We start from the raw sequence: 17,725 nt of genomic DNA, 5'->3' as shown, positions 1-17,725 counted from the left end.
TGGCACTCTTGGTTCTCAGGCCTCTGTGACACTGATAGGCTAGGAGAGGCCCCCAAATGCCAGTAGGATCTTAATCCCAGCCGCTGCCCAGGTTCTTGACACCATTACAATAAGGAAATAAGGAAATCAAGAATGAGTCAGAAAATGGGCAAAGTATGGAGATTTATTGCAAAGCAAAAACTATACACTTTTTTTAAACACTTTTTTTTATATTCAGGAGAATGAGTCACACGATGAAGTCTGGGGCTTCTACCTCTAGGGGTTTCTTTAACCAGGGGGTGGAATATTCATGAAGATTCCTGGAAAAAGATAAAAATTTCTCATAGCTGTGGTGTCACCTATTTTTACACAAAATATAAGTGTTAGTCTATTCTCACGCTGCTAATAAAAACATACCTGAGACTGAGTGCTTTATAAGGGAAAGAAGTTTAGTTGACTCACAGTTCAGCATGTCTAGGGAGGCCTGAAGAAACTTACAATCATGGCAGAGGGGGAAGCAAATACGTCCTTCTTTACATGGTGGCAGCAAGGAGAAGTGCTAAGCAAAAGAGAGAAAAGCCCCTTATAAAACCATCAGATCTCATGAGAGCTCACTCACTATCATGAGAACAGCATGAAGGTAACTGCCCCTGTGATTAAATTACCTCCCACCAGGTACCTCCCATGACACGTGGGGATTATGGGAACTGCAATTCAAGATGAGATTTGGGTGGGGACACAGCCAAACCATATTATCCTGGAACTATCATGTCACTGATGGGTGTGTGCTTTAGTATGTTAATGAGCATAGAATGAAGTCCTAGGTGAAACCTAGGCCAAATCCAGTGTCATGTTGAGTCCAGTTTGTCTTAGTCGGCTTTGCCCACACTCTGGTTGTGAGGATCTTATTGGCCCCTAACTTATGCAGCTATTTCAACAGTTTCCTTTTTGCGAGTATGTGAAACTGCTGTCTAGAATGTTCTATCCTCCTGTAACCATCCTGTATTATTCTTGTCTCATTGGACTCAAACTAGAATTTACAGCATGGATTTTCCTGGTTCTTAATGCTTACTGATGGTAGATCATGGGACATTTCATCTACCATAATCCTTAAGCCAATTATTTGTAATGAATTTCATTATATATTCATTACGTCACATATATTCATTATATATCTAATATATGTATATTAGATATATATTAACTACATATAAAATATATGTATAATATATATGTAATTATATATGTCTAATATATTATTCAGTGTATATATATCCTATTGGTTAAGTTTCTCTGGAAAACACTGACTAGTACAGTGGTCATCATAATTCTATGATTAGAGTATAGCATGATGTAATTGAAACAACGCCATTTTTTTGATTAGACAATCCTGAGTTTAAATTCTTGCTCCATCATTTACTAGCTTAGTGAACTTGAATAAATCACTAAATCTTTCTAAACTTTAATTTCCTCAACTTTAATATCCTTAGAAAAAGAATACTACAAGGAAGTTTGATAAAAATATCAAAGAGGTAACATATTAAAATCTACTCACATATAGGTAGATTACCACTCTCTATGTGCGGGATATGTGGAAGCTAAAAATTAAACAAACTGAACTCACAGAGAGAGTGGAAGGATGGTTGTCAGAGGATGGTAAGGGTAATAGAGAGTGTGGGATAAAGTGGGGGACGGCTAATGGGTACAAAATACAGTTGGATAGAATGAATAAGAGCTAATATTCAGTAGCACAATAGGGTGACTATAGTTAACAATAATTTATAGTATATTTTAAAATAACAAAAAGAATGGAATTGAAATGTTCCTAATACAAAGAACTGATAAATGCTTGAGATGATGGCTACTCCAATTTCCCTGATTTGATCATTATATATTGCATGCCTGTATCAAAATATTACATGTACTCATGTACCCCATAAGCATATATAATTATTATGTATGCATAATTTTTAAAAAGTCAAAGAAAAAGAAGTGATGAGAAAAGTATCAGCTAACATGTTGAGAGATTAATTTATGTATCATCTCCTTGCTTAAGAGCTTAGAAGGACTTGGAGGAGATGAAGTTATTTTTCCTCTCCCAACCCCCAAAATGTAGCTGTGTTTAGTTTTTTGAGTTATGAGGTCTTGGCCTCAAATCGTCGTTATCAACTCATGTAAGAGGTAAACGCAAGCCAAGCCTAGGAAGAGAGAATTTGGAAAGCATCTCGCCATGCCAAGACGTAGTTAATACTAATTGTAGCAGGGATTATGAGTGCCCGGGTGCAGGGCTTCAGGCATGGAGGAAACACTGAGACCTTAAGAGAAGAAAGGGGAGCTTCTGCCACTCTTACTCAGAGTACCAATGCCTGCCAGACAGTGGGATCCCATGCCTCATGCAGCAATAATGAGAATGTAGGACTCCAACCCTGCCCTGCTCATAGAAGCCCAGTATTCTTGCATTACACTATGGAAGAGATGGAGGTGACTTGGTAGTGATGGAGACTGAATTTTTTTCTCAACCAGGGAAGTAGAGGCTTATCGTAGATTAAATTTGGCAGAAAAGAAAAAAAAATACAATTATTTCAATGTGTATATGGTGAAATAATTTTACAGCAGATTAAATTTGGCAGAAAAGAAAGAAAAATACAATTATTTCATTGTGTATATGATGAAATAATTTTTATAATTATTATAGCATCCCTTTCATAGTTTTAAAAAGGCATAGACTATTTTAAAATGTTTTAACGTCGGGTACTCATTCTCTTGTAGTGGTGAAAGATTCCATGCTCCCATCCCCAAAAGTAATGAATAAAGAGTTAATTTAAAAAGATTAAGAGGGAGGAGAACATAAGGAACTGCATTATGAGTAGTTTAGATATGCCTTCTGTCAATAGGAATGAAAGCTTCAACTCCTAGGTATTAAGGCAGGAAGAACAGTAGCAAATAAGAAAGAGAAATAACAATGGAAAACCCTACTGTGTGCCCGGCACTCTCCTAAGTGTAAGGGACAGAGACATATGACCTCCATTTTTGTAGATGTGGAGACCCACATAGGGTTTTGAAAATTTGTCTCCTGTACAACTCATAAGCAGCAAAGGTGGGATTTATGGCAGTATGTTTTCTTACAAACTCTTGTTTTTTTTCTGTCATCCCATAATTGTCTCAGGTGCCTGGTGCTCCCCTGGGAGAGAAAGTTATGAGGAAACCCTAAGATACTTAAAGTGAGCTTACTGAAATTTTATGTCACCTGCCTGTTAGCAGGGAAATTCCAAATTTGAAAAGGGCTGAAAAAATCTTTCTAAACTTATACATTTTTAGCGATGAGACTTGAATTTTAGGGACAAGAGACATGAGTGATTGGAACAAAGCATCACCCAGAAGAGGCTCTGTGGTCCTGACGGCAGCCCCATGGCCAGGGGCGAGCTGTCTTGGGAAGAGTCCCACAGGGTTTCCAGCTCTCAGCTCCCGGCGCAGGCATTCATGCTGCTCACACATGTGGCTCCTTGCCTTCATTTGGATGACAGAAAAGGCTTTAATTTGTTGGGGCAAGGATAAATTACAGGGAGACAATCCAGCTGTTGTAAATTATACACATTCTTTCTATGTTGTCTCTTAAGCCACTTATATGGGAATAGGAAGTTCTATTATCCCTCTCAACCCAAAGTTTCCCTTGTTTTCTCTGAAACAGAGTCTTGGCCAAATCAGCCATCATACATGCCTTTCCCTGTTAGGAAATTTAACCAAAGATCAAACTGAAGCTGGACGTCTCACCAGTGCATCGGGAAACACAGGCCACATTTATTTGTCTTTTGCCCTTTTTCTTCCTGATTCCTTTCTGATAACATTTAACACATTAAGAAAAAAAACAAGCAGGAAAGATGCAAATGTGAAAAATGCTGGCAAAGTAATTATAGTAGCTCTGGAAATACCCAGAGAGGCTGGGTAAAAATGTAGAATGCTTATATATGAAGAAGCCAGGCAGCATTGCTAATTTTGGAACAGGATGTCTCTTTTCCTTGTTCTACTCCCTCAACCACAATAAGCAATATTTCCAGCAAGCAAGTCAGACACAAACAATACATAAGCAGGTGAAATAAATAGAATGAAATGACATCGATGGTTTGGGCTTCGGAGGGCAGCAATATCCCTCTTCTAAATTTCCAAATATTCCATGCTGCATCCAGAGTGTAAACCCGTGACTAACAAGATACTTCAGCAAACAAGAATCTGGTACTTCCATAAATAGGGAAGGATGCTGGAGAGGCATAGCTGTAATTGTCCTTTGGAAAGTCATATACCCCTCCTCTGTTTTCTTAAGTGTGTATTTTTCCTCAAAATCATTAAAAAGCTAAAGAATATTTCATGGCATAAGATATTGTCTTTTGTTTGAGACATATCCTTTTTTTCTTTCTTTTTTCTCTCTGCTTCTCTCTCTTTTTCCATAAAATATTGGACATCAGGGACACTGAGTTGAGTAAATAATTTTTCAGATCTCAGCTTGTTATCAGCATTATTTCGTTTCCTTCCTCTTTATTTCCCAATTCCTTTTATTTTCCTACCCTTCAAATGTATTGACTGTAATGCCTTAAATATATATATGGCTTAAAAACAATCCTTCAAAATATGTGAGTTTTTTTTTTTTGGTGTGCTTTGCATTCATTTAAGTAGGAATGCACTATAGAGCTCACCCTTTTTTATAATTTTTTTTCAGTCAAAAAATTTTTTTAAATAAACAAACAACACAAAGGCCCATGTGTCTTGTGTCGTAGCCCGGGTTGTCCTGAAAGAGAGCCTGAGACAAAGGCTTCTATGCAGATGTGTATCTGGGAATGATCCCAGGGCACTGGTGGGAGGAACAGAAAGATAAGCAGAGGAAGAGGCAAGGCTGGTCCGTGAGCCTGTTACCTCCACATCTACCTGTGACGGGCCCTTGATTCCTCCAGACTTTCTTAGAAGCTGTACGAAATGCATCTCAGAATCTTCTGCCCATGGGATCAAAATGGAAGTGTTTATTTTTCTATGGGCTTTTGTTCTCCTTTGGCCAAGTGGGGTCCTTCAGGCACTGATCTCTCAGTACTTTGGGGATGCACCTGCATCATGCTGGGAGTTTTTCTGTAGACACTTCCTACCAGAGCTTCAGAGAAGCCCCAGGGAGGAAACAGTTTTTGTTTTGTTTTGTTTGTATGGGCCAAGATTAGGAACTGTCCAGTAGCACCTGGGAACATTTCTTTGATGTGTGTGTGAAAGTGGTTGCCATGGCAGTGACTAAAGTTTTTCTAGGGATGGATCAAAAAAAAAAAAAAAAAAACTGGGAGTAATAGTCAATGGGTGTCTGATACACTAGGCTACTACTGAATGTGTATCTGTTACTATTTGGACCACTTTATATTTCGTTGTTTGCATCTACCACATTTTTGCTTACAAAGTTTCCTTAGACTGCTTGTAGCCCTGTGAACCCATAACTGTGGTGCGTGCCCTCCCACACAGTAATGCCCTTAGATACAGGTCCAGTTGCTCCTGTCCTGACATCCAGACTCCAGAACTTCCTAAGTCCTCCTATGGTGCCTGGGACCAACTAGGTCAGCAGTGTATCAAGGTTGGTGACCTGAGACTGGATCATAACCTACGTGGATCCCAGTTCCCCTTTCTTCCTTTTGAGGCTCTTTCTGACTCTCCATTTTGCCTGTGAGGTTGACCAGTTGTCCTGAAGAGCTCCTGTACTCATTCTTCCTGGGGCATGTGAACCCAGGTGCCTCTCCCCACTGCTGGCACCCAGAACGGTCTCTCCACCCGCCGTGGGCTCTGCATATCAGGTAGTGCTCCATGGTTGGCAATGCCAATCTCCTCCAAGGGCATTTGAGACCTTTATAAAGTATTGATCCAGAATTCTAACAGGCCTTTTCTCTTGCCTCTTGCCTACAATCAATAGGTTGACATCCTGCTCTGTGTGTCTGGTCTTAAGCAGTGACTGATGAAGGACAGACATGCCTTGAGAAAATGGTACTGGACTTCTCACTCAGTCCATGGGCCCCTGGCCTCCTTCCACCATGGGCAGTGTGTGGAAGACAGAGGTGTAGTCAACATTGAAAGAAATCACATCCTAGGAACACAGTGATTTGACTCAAAAAGATCAGGAGAAGGAATGATGTGTCATTCCATGGTTTTGTTCAACAACTTAACTTTAACATGAAAAGAGAACTAATTATCATTCATGTTGTCCTGCATAATATAAGACTTGAATTTGTGGACATTATCAATCCAGTAGAGTAAAACCTTTGATATAGCCATTGGATACCAGTATTCTTGGAGGAATGAATGCAAAACTAATGACATAGTGTTCTGAGTCATGATGTAACCAGCATTAAATAATTGAAATTTTGTAACCACACAGGCAAGATCTATATTATTTCAATAAAATAGACCCCAAAGAGTCATGGAATTATAAATAATATCAATCATTTCCTTTTTCTCATAGCAGAAGATGTGAAATAGACTGAAATAGCATGTTTGACAATCATGAACACGAAGAGATAATTATTGGATCTGAACTAGAAAAGATGGTACCTAGACAGTATGACGAATGTTCACATGCACTAATTAGCCAAAAAGGGAATATTTGAGAACCTCTTCTGTACTCATCATTCCAAACCATCAATAATAAGCCACTGTCCTCATGTAGACACCTGACGTTTTAAATATATTTTCTGATCGGATTGTGTACACAGATCAGAATTCTGCCAAAAATATTTGCTGGAGTCCCACATACCCTAAGAATAGTCTTGTTCATACACAGTTCTTTATGAAATTGTGAGAGATTTGTTCTGGTCCCTATACAAGGAGATGGAGTGCTAAACAGTATCATATGCACAAACGTATGTAATTTACCTAAGCGCCAGTCTTTCTAGAAGGCTGCATCCTTTTTACCCCATCAACACTGCTTGTGGTTCTAGTTTCTCCACGTCAGCACCATTTTTATATTCTGATTTTCAAATTTTTATCAATCTAATGGGCTTAAAGTGATAGTTCATTGTTTTCAGTTGAATGTTGTTGATCATTACTTCAGTAGCACTTCTCTTTTAATATTTCTAAGCCATTAGATTTCTCCCTCTGTAACTTGTATTATCATAACTTTTCCTGTGTGTCTACTGGTTAGCCTACCTTTTCCTGCTGCTCTGAGAAGTTATATTAACCCCCTCTTCACTGCAGATATTAAAAATATTTTCTACCAGTTCATCACCTATTTGGTAACCTTTATTAAATATAAACCCTTAATTTAGATGCAGTAAAATCCATTCATTGATTACAGGCAGTCTTCCACCAAAATGTGTGCTCTTAACCTCTAGCACCACATTATACAACCCAACATGTATTCATTTCCAGAAAGCAGTCATTGATATATTCACTATAGCTGACAATCCCTGTGAACAAACAGAAACTAAATTACTTGAGTGAACATTCTAAGTGGGGGAACTTCTATTAGATATTCTGGACATCTGAATTCTATTAATCCCAAATATCCACAAACCTTTAGCATACCATCAAGATGAAATGATCTGTAAGCCTGTTTTACTCGGCCAGTGATCCATTTCTTGGGCTTCCTTTATTGGGAGACAATTCTCAACCATCTTTTGTGTTTCTGAATGTCTTGTATTGGAAGACAATTCTCGACCATCTTTCATGTTTCTGAATGTCTTGTATTGGGAGATAATTCTCGACCGTCTTTCGTGTTTCTGAATGTCTTGTATTAGGAGATAATTCTCGACCGTCTTTCATGTTTCTGAATGTCTTGTATTGGGAGACAATTCTCGACCATCTTTCGTGTTTCTGAATGTCTTGTGAGCAGAGCTTTTTGTTGCAGACTGTCTTTTCAAAGATGGTTGTTTAGTGACTAATCTTGGAAGACAGAGATAGCCTCTCACTTCAGAGCAAAGAACAAACATGCTTACTGTCCACTGAAATTCGGGTAATCCAAACTCAGGACTCCTTTGCTATAACGAAATTCGCTATGGTGGTGGTGTCACCCAGCCCTTATCTCATTGACCTGTGGGAATTGGGGCTTGGGGAATGATGCAATTGTGGGGATAATCATGGTGTCCAACTTTGCCTAAGAGTTTCATATCTTCTGCTGGCATCCATGAAACTGTTGGAGGAAAACTTCTTGGTGCATATGTAAGACACAATGTCACGTTTAAAGTTCTTGGCACTGCTAGTAGCAGTTATTTATCCAACTCTCAGCTGGTAATTGTCTGTACTCCTTCTCTCATAACCTAACCCTTTCCCCAAAAACCTTTCTTTGGGTTTTCTTGGGTTTTCTAAGACTCATATTCTTACACCACTTTCTTCCTTCATATTTAGGGCATCACATACCCTTGGAGCTTTCCTTGATCTCCATGGCTTTTGCTCTTTAAACATCTATGAAGTTCCTCTCCCACTAAACCTCTAAATGATTAGGCTCCCAGGGGATAGATAGTAAATGATTTTTTTTTTTCCTTTTTACTCTGCATTCTCCCTGTGGGAGGTATCCTCATCCATAAACTTTTCTGTCATTATCATCAGTGCTCGATTTTACCAACTCCGTATCCCCAGAGATCTCTTTTGGGCTCCACACCCAAATAGCCTACTGTCTGCTTAACATTTTCATCTAAATATCTCTGAGGAACTAAATTCAATACACCCAAAATAGAAGTAATAATTACTCCCCTCTAAACCTACTTCTCAGGTTTTCTGTCTTGATAACTGACATTATCGTCCACCTAGTGATTTAAGCCAGAGGTTGGTATACCCACATTTAATCAAACATAATGCTCTGTTGATTCTGTCTCTTAAATATCTTTGGAAGCAGAATGATTTCCTCCGTTGCCACGTCCCCACCTGATTCCAAGTAACCACCGCCTCTCTCCCACAGTATTACAGCAGTATACTCAATGATCTTTCCGCCTCACTTCTGCTCCCTGCCAAACCATTTTCTATTCTAACCAGCATGACCTGTCAAAAGTGAAAAATCTACTCATTTAATCTCCCAATCTAAAATCATTGGATGGCCTCCTTCCATATAATTTATAATAAAGTCCCACTGCCTAAGTGAGGCTTGCAAAACCATGTATTTTTCTGGGCTAACGTCAATTCATATGACTCTTTTCTGTCCACTCCCTGCATCTCTCCTCGTAAACACTATGTCTGTCTTTTTTTCCTAAATGTTGTTTATTCTACCTTGAATCCCTTTCTCCCTGTGGTAGATTAAAGATGTCACTTTTTTGTTTTTGTTTCTTTCTTTATACTCCCTTTTAGAGGCAGAGTTTATTTTCCCTTTTCCTACAACTGTGCTGGCCATGTAATTACTTTAAACAAACTGAAGTAGTTCTGTATCTAAACCTTAAGAAAACCTGGTAACCTTTTTCTTTTTGTTTTGATCTGTCATCTAAGCAATGTGGCCACCTTTCTGGAGAGACTGCATGGAAAGGCCAGATGATGAGGAATAATTTGATCCTACTTAGACAGAAAAGCCCAGCCTGACAACTGACCCCAGCTTTCAAGATATCTACCACCTGTAAGTGATACACATCTTAGATATTCCAGCCTTGTTGAGATGCCCAGTGACCAAAGTACTAACTGACATTAGACGGAATAGAAGTATTACCCACTGGAGCAGTCAACCACACAATCATGAAAGATAATAAAATGACTGTTTTGTTAAGCCACTAAGTTCTGAAGTGGTTTGTCAGGTAGCCACAGAGTTACCTTGTCAGAAGCCAAAAATTCTGCGACAATGATTAAGGCATTCTGTAAATCCAAAATCCACAGATGGTGGTTTTGGAAAAAAAAAAAAGTCTAGCAGGTGAGGCAAATCCATAACTAGAATAAATGACTACACTAGTGAGAGTAAAGAATTTTGCTTTCATGATGGAAGTAGTGCAGAATAATCATCCTGCCTGAGGTGGCTGGCTGGTGACCTCAGGGCATGGCACCGTAATGAAGGTTGACTTTTAGTCCTTGTGGTTGGCAAGTTATAGACACTCAGAAGAGTATCCATTTCACTTTTTTTTTTTTTTTTTTTTTTTGAAATGGAGTTTTGCTCTTGTTGCCCAGGCTGGAATGCAATGGTGTGATCTCAGCTCAATGCAACCTCTGCCTCCTGGGTTCAAGCAATTCTCCTGCCTCAGCCTCCTGAGTAGCTGGGATTACAGGTGCCCACCATCATGCTGGGGTAATTTTTGTATTTTTAGTAGAGATGAGGTTTCACCATGTTGGCTAGGCTGGTCTCAAACTCCTGACCTCAGGTGATCCACCTGCCTTGGCCTCCCAAATTGCTGGGATTACAGGCGTGAGCCACCACGCCCAGCCCCATAACACTCTTGATGTGTCACAGTCTGTTTGCTGGGCTTCCCTGCCACCAACACCACTTTGTTCATGAGCTCATTGGGCACAGACAGGCGAGGCTGGGAAAAGGTTGGATTTTAGGAGGTACTGACCTGCTGCCACACAGTGGGGACAAGAAAGTATACGTCTGGAATTCAGAAATTGTCTAGGGTGCCTAAATTATTGCAAACCCATATGGTTTCAGAATATGTGGAAATGCACTAGTCCTCTTGCTAATAGTCTATTTTTTAAAACAAGATTAAGTTATATTTTCATCAAGAATGATGCATATGGTTAGATTCCAAAGGACTAATATCTCCAGAGAACCTCTGCCTTGAAAAGGGAATTAAACTTGAAAATTGAGTCCTGGAGCAACTACTTAGTAGCTGTGTTGGGTCTAATTTATGGGGGTTGATTAATTTTTAGTGGTTAAAGGAAAAAGTATATAGAGCATTAAATGGGAAGGAACTAGAATATGGTTAAAAAATGAAAAGGCATGTGAACTGATGGGAATCTTTGTAGTAAAAAAAAAAGCAAAGATAAACAATGCAAATTGACCATAAATCAAGCACAGCTATGCAATAGGGGGTCTTACTGCCAAAATGTATGCAAGATCTAGGGAAGTGGCTGTAATGCACATTCCTTTCCCCCCAATTCCTTTTTCCATTGGCTCTTAATCCCCTCTTCCGTGAATATGATGGAGTAATTGAGGGTATACAATTAACAAGCAATTATAAGCAGTATACTATTAATAAAGAGGAGACCTCAGAAAGTCTGATCCAATTTCAAGGAAAGAAGATGCTGAGCCTGTGTCATACAATAATCTCCTTTCTTGTTTTTGCAAGTCCAAAAGATAAAATAGCTGAAATACTTGCAGAATATCTCAATTTCTGTGTTCCACTTATAATTCCAAGAAGGTCATGACTCCCTAAATAAGACAATCCTGGAAGTAAAAAATGAACAACTTAATTTTTCAAGTCTGAGTTTCATCACACAGAATGTTAGGTTTATAATGATTTTCTAGTGGTGTTGATGAAGATGGAATGAGATAACATCTGAATAGCATCTACCAGTGTCCAAGTGTTTTTTTAAGAAAACTAAAGAGAGCAATTCAAAACAAGTATTTATTGAACATTTAGTGTGTGACTCTGTGATAATAAAGACATTAAACAGATTCCAATTTCATCACATTTTAAAAACTACTTAGTATAAAAAAGTAATCTGTGGCTTAATCAACTTGAAAAATAATAATTGTATCCTGCTAACAAAGATCCTGTGAGTTGATGAAGGTTTTCCCCTTACAAACATGTTGGCTGAGTCTGCGTATCTGTCGTAAAATAAGAAAAATAAACATCTGGGAACATGGTAGTTTAGTTAAATCTAGTAGATTTTTCTAAAGCCAGAACATCTCATTTAAATAAAACAAACATTTAACCTCCACATTAGACTTTTAAACAGGGCCCTAATGCATAAATTAAATTCCTAATTTGTTTTGGACATCATTAAAGTGTTCCGCTATAAACTGGAATACATACATTTCGGACGACTGGTTGTAGAGAATCCTTAAGATAGATTAGATAAATAAGAGATAAATAAGAAGGTTAGCTCATAGTCTAAATTCAGGCTTTCAATTTTTTTTTTTTTTATTTTCGGAGTTTTGCCTGGGCAGGAAATGCTCTTACCCCTTTCATATGGAAATTATTTCCACAACACGCACCATCAATATTCATCAACTATCACACCAATTAACAAACCGTGAATAATCTGGAACAAAAATTTAATGCATGAAAACCCACAGACATCTAGGTGGCTGTTAATAAGGCTATGTTTGAGGTAATCGCACACAAATTTAATTTTAAATATGCTTCCCTTAAGGAAGGGGTATCAATGTTAATTTAAGAATTTAATTTGTATGGTGTTTTAACAAAATGTCTTTCAAGGAATCTTTGCAAAAACATCACACCAACCAAACATTTATTTTTCTTTTACGAATGGAAACAGACTATTCCCTTTATATTGATATAACTATGGACTTCTTTTGTGGAATTAATATAACCCTATACCATCTTAGTAAAAAAAGTTGTCAAAGAAATTCTTTGAATGCATACTTTATAAAACACATAATTTTGAAATGAGTACTAAAAGAACATTTTTCATCTTTAAGCAATATTGAAGTTTAGTCCAGGTGCTTAGAGGTTGATCATTTCTGTAAATGAGCTCATACTGGGATTTTAAAATTTACACACATTCTAATTGGCTTTCTGAACTAGTGTTTTAAACTGGCAACTTTTCATCCCAGATAAATTTATATTATTTTTTGATTTTGTTTTCTCTAAATTTGATGACAGAGAAAAAAAGGATGTCAACTGCTTCTGCATACACCACAAGATCACCAAGGTCTGGAAGAAGCACACAACTTTCTCTGCAGCAAGTAAGTAGCAGAATGGCAGAGCTCCGACCTGCCTGTTTCCCTACACTTACTAAGAATCCCCTGCCTTAGTAAAAGATTAAGGTAAAGCCAATAAAAGTTGAGGAGAGAGAATTATAATGATATAAGCTAAAATTAATTACACTGAAAATAAAGATATAGAAAGGATCAACAAGGAGGAAGCTGATCCCCGCAAAGACTAATAAAGTAGATAAATCTCTCGCATGACAAATCAAAGATCAAAAGACAGCACAGATAAAGAATATTAGAAATGTAAAGGAGGATTAATTATAGCTGGGGTGGAAGTTTTAAATGTTACAAGAGAAAATTTATAAAACCCATATGACAACGTTTGAAAATAGGAAAAAAATGGTAATTTCCAAGAAAATATAATTGACTGAAGCATATTGAAAAAGAAGTAAAAAACCTGAACAGATGTGTCAAGGTTAAAGAGATTTAATTAATAGTTAAATATTACCCTCCCCCAAAGGAAACAACTCAATAAATATTTCAGGCCCATATGACTTTTTAGGCATTTTCTATCAAGCATTTAAGGAAGGTATTATTCCAATAATATGCAAACTCTCTCGAGTGGGAAAAAAAAGAACCACATTTTACAAATCTAATATAATTTTGTTAGCAAAATCAGGTAGCTAGAGTTTGAAAAACGAAAATTACAGTTCAGTGATACCATTCAGGAGCATGCAATTAAAAAACCCCAAATTAAAAAATATTGGTAATTCAAATCCAACAGTGTATATTTGGAAATATCAATTAGTTATTTTTAAATCTTATCAGAGAATGTCTTTTACCTAGGACTTTTAATCCATTTCATTTTATTTGACTTCTATAATTTATTAAATGGTTTCTTATTTTCCTGATTTTTCCTTTTTTTTTTTTGTTCTTCCTTCCTTGAATTCTCTTCTGATTGAATATCTTTTCATTCTCATTCTCTTTTCCTTTTTTTTTTTTTTTTTTTTTTGAGATGGAGTCTCACTGTTACGCTCAGGCTGGGGTGCAGTGGTGCAATCCTGGCTCACTGCAACCTCCCTCCAGTGTTCGAGTGATTCTCGTGCCTCAGCCTCCCGAAGTGCTGGGATTACTGGTATTAGCCACTGCACCTAGCCTGTTTTTCATTACTTGTCTGGCTTTTCTTGCTCCTTTTGTTTTTTAAGTTTTATTCTATTTTTAATTGACACACAATGATTGCACACACTTATGAGGTACAATGTGATGTTTCAATACAAGTATGTATTGTATGATGATGAAATCAATGTAACTAGGAAATTCATCACCTCTTATAATTTGTAGGGAGATCATTCAAAATCTTCTGTTCAAGCTTTTTTGAAATATAAAATACATTATTGTTAATTCTAGTCACGCTGTTTGTGTAATAGTTTCACCTTTTTTTTACTTTCATATTGATTGTACAAATATTCTTGTTTCATTTCTTTTTATGTATTTGGAAGTTAGAGACTATAATTTTGTACAATCTTTAACAAAGTCTAAGTTTTATCAATAGTATCCTTACTTCACTCTCAACTAGTACAAAAAGGCCTTAGAAAGCTTTGTCTCCAATCAATTCTCTTCAATTCATATGCTATTGTGGTCTAGTATTTTTGTTCTCTCCTGTTTCTCTTTTTCTAAATTTTTATTGTTTGACAGAGTCAATGTGCATTTTGATTTCTCTACAAATTTTCTAACATCTTTGTTGATTTTTCTTTTTGCATCTTAGACTTTCCATCTGAAATAATTTTCTTTGTGCCTGAAATTTTTTTTTAGATTCCTTTGCAGAAGTTGAAGTTTTGCTAGTAGCAAATATCTTTCGGTCTTTGTTTGAAATTACCTATTTCACCTTCATAATTGAAAGATACTTTTGGAGGATGTAGAAATAAAATTTCACAGTTATTCTCTCTTCCTCCATGGAAGATACTATTCCACTGTCTTCTATCCTCTGTTCCTGCTTTGTAGTCACTTGCTAGTCTGATGTTGCTTCATTGTAGGTGATGTGTTCTGTCTCTGTGGCTGTTTAACCTTTCTTCATCAGTGCCCTGCAGCTTCACTGATGTGGTTAGGTATAAGTATTTGGATTGCCTTCTTTTCTTTTTTCTTCTTCTTCTTTCTTTTTTTTTTTTTTTTTTTTTTTTAGACCCTGCTTGGGGGATGGGTGTGCCTGTAATCTCAGCATTTTGGGAGGCTGAGGCGGGAGGATCACTTGAGCCCTGGAGTTCAAGACTAGCCTGGATAAGATAGCAAGATCCCCCCATCTCAAAACAAACAAACAAACAAACAAACCCCCCACCCAAAAAAAAACAAAAAAACCAAACCCTGCTGGGGTTTTGTTGAGATTTTAGGATTTGAAGATTGGTAAACATCAACAATTCTAGGTAAATTATTAGCTGCTATTTTAAAAATATTGTTTTGTCCCCATTCTCTTTTAAATTTCCATCTGGAACTCTGATATTCTTTTTTTTCATCCTGACTTTTCTGTTTTTTAACCTCTTTTGAACGTATTTCTATCTCTTTGTTTTCTTTGACTTTTATAGGCTTACTCTTTTGGGTTATAACCTTCAGTTTACTAACTCTTTTGGCCTATGTATTTATCTGCTATTTAATCCAGCCATTGAGGGTTTATATTTTACTTTTGTAAAATTCCTGAAAGCTTCATTTGGTCCTTTTAAAATATTTGCATAATCTTCTATAGATTTAACTTTTTTCAAAGTCTTATTTCCAGCCTCTCTTATGTTTTTAACTGTATAAGTGTTGCTTTTCAAAATATTCTGTTTCTGAAGGGTTCATTGGAATTTCTGGATACATTCTATGTATCTCTTTAGCTTTCTTTTATACTTTATGTTTAATTTATAGAAAATATGCTACATGATGGGAAAATGTTTTATTTGATATTCTAGTTCATTAATTAATTGGTTTTATTGCTGTACCTTTTCAGCAATTCAACTCAACTGAGTTGTTTGTTTTGAAAACATGTTTAAATTCCCATATTTTACACAAATCTCAGAAGAATATTAGCTAAATTTATTTTGAAATATTTAGTTTGCAGTAAAAACATAGCTTCCTTGGTTGCCCATTTGTTACCTCTCTTTAATGTGTTTGAGTTTTTAATTCTTGGATACCAGGTTGTGTGTGTGAGAATCTGCCTCACCAGGTTTAGTAGAGGTTGGTTCTGACTACAAGAGCCTGTATATGGTGATGGGGGTGAAAGGCCTGTGTTGGGCTTTGATATGGTTTGGCTCTGTGTCCCCACGCAAATCTCATCTCAAATTGTAATCCCCTAGAGTCAAGGGAGGGACCTGGTGGGAGGTGATTGGATCATGGGGGCAGTTTCCCCCATTCTATTCTTATGATAGTGAGGAAGTTCTCACAAGACCTGATGGTTTTAAAAGTGGCAGTTTTCACTCATGCCCTCTCATCTGCCACAAAGTAACACATGCGTTGCTTCCCTTTTGCTTTCCACCATGATTGTAAGTTTCCTAAGACCTCCCCAGCTATGTGGAACTGAGTCAATCAAAACTCTTTCCTGGCCAGGTGCAGTGGCTCATGACTATAATCCCAGCATTTTGGGAGGCCGAGACGGGCAGATCAAGAGGTCAGGAGATGGAGAACCTCCTGGACAACATGGTGAAATCCTATCTCTACTAAAAATACAAAAATTAGCTGGGCGTGGTGGCGCGTACCTGTAATCCCAGGTACTTGGGAGGCTGAGGCAGGAAAATCGCTTGAACCAGGGAGTTGGAGGTTGCAGTGAGCGAAGATCGTGCCACTGCACTCCAGTCTGGCAACAGAGTGAGACTCCGTCTCAAAACAAAACAAAACAAAATAAAACAAAAAAACAAAACTCTTTTCTTTATAAATTACCCAGTCTCGGGTAGTATCTTTATAACAGTGTGAGAACGGACTAATACAGACTTAATGGCTTCTCTTCCTTATCGGACTCCTGAGGGATCTCAGAGCACAGCTTGTCCTTTTGTCCTTGGTCATGTGTGGACACACTGGCATTGCCCCATGATCAGTCCAAATATGTCGAGGTTGGATAAATCAATAGCTTGTTGTCCAATGGCATTTCTCCTTTTCATTTCCACATGCCTCCCTCCTGTCCCTGCTCTAGATCTGAGCTTTGAGCTTCCCTGAAATGGCTCTTAATCCACCAAGTGTTCTTCCTAAATGAGTTTTGGATTTTGGTTTTCTTCCTTTTTTCTTCTCTGTGATTCTGATCTCATTTCATTTCTACTTCTTAGGAAGTTCTCAGAAATTTTTTTCCACTGATATCTTCCCTTGGTTGCCAGTGAAGTTATGAGATTCTTTTCTAAGATTAACCTGACATTAAACTGAATTTCTGGTGGGAGGGGAAGTAAGATGCCTGTGTTCAGTTTAGCTTCTTTTTCTGATCTCATCCTCTGATGTTTTTCTATTTCTATTCTCTTGTGTGTTTAAATAAAATTATTGCTTTTATGACTCCCTAACATTTTTTTGAAATATGGCTACCCCATGGTTTAAACATTCCCTACAATGTGACACCTCAAACGTTTTACTAATGTAAATAACAATAGAGTGAACATACTCGGAGATACACATTTTTACATGTCAATAATATTTCCATAGAAGCTTGCTGGGAGCAAAATTACTATGTAATACCTTTTTGAATAAGTACATTGTGACTGAATTTTAGAAAGGGTTGCTGCAACAGTGTCCAGTAGATGTCAAAGCTTAAGATAAATCTGTCTGGTGTGCTCTGTCTCCCCTGAAGCGACACAAGAGGCTCAGTTTGGGGCGTTTCTGCTGTCAGCCTGTCTGTAATGCTGATTAGGAACAACTGACTGATTTCACACAAAGAAGAAAAAGTAACACTTCTGCCAGCTGTTTCGAAAACAGTCATGTGCTATATATAAGTAAAGAGTAAAAGGAGATGACATCACTTCTATTTTTATATCTGATTCTAAAGCTATT

General features: G+C 37.4%; 2 long non-coding RNA genes across 3 annotated transcripts in view; one reads left to right on the top strand and one right to left on the bottom strand.

Annotated features, from left to right (window-relative positions):
* LOC117974497 (uncharacterized) overlaps nt 1–17,725 on the bottom strand; it is a 313,480-nt gene that overhangs the window by 53,053 nt on the left and 242,702 nt on the right. The gene's annotated exons all lie outside the window — the stretch shown is intronic.
* Nucleotides 7,923–17,725, top strand: part of LOC117974493 (uncharacterized) — a 51,805-nt gene continuing 42,002 nt past the window's right edge. For both annotated transcript variants that reach the window (XR_004664511.3, XR_004664510.3), the window contains exons 1-2: nt 7,923–9,526; nt 12,684–12,766. This is a non-coding gene — a long non-coding RNA (uncharacterized LOC117974493). The remainder of the gene's footprint in view (nt 9,527–12,683; nt 12,767–17,725) is intronic.

Source organism: Pan paniscus, chromosome 8 (assembly GCF_029289425.2).
Source record: "Pan paniscus chromosome 8, NHGRI_mPanPan1-v2.0_pri, whole genome shotgun sequence".
In the NCBI taxonomy this organism is placed as follows: Eukaryota; Metazoa; Chordata; class Mammalia; order Primates; family Hominidae; genus Pan; species Pan paniscus.
This window is presented reverse-complemented; position numbering and strand designations above follow the sequence as displayed.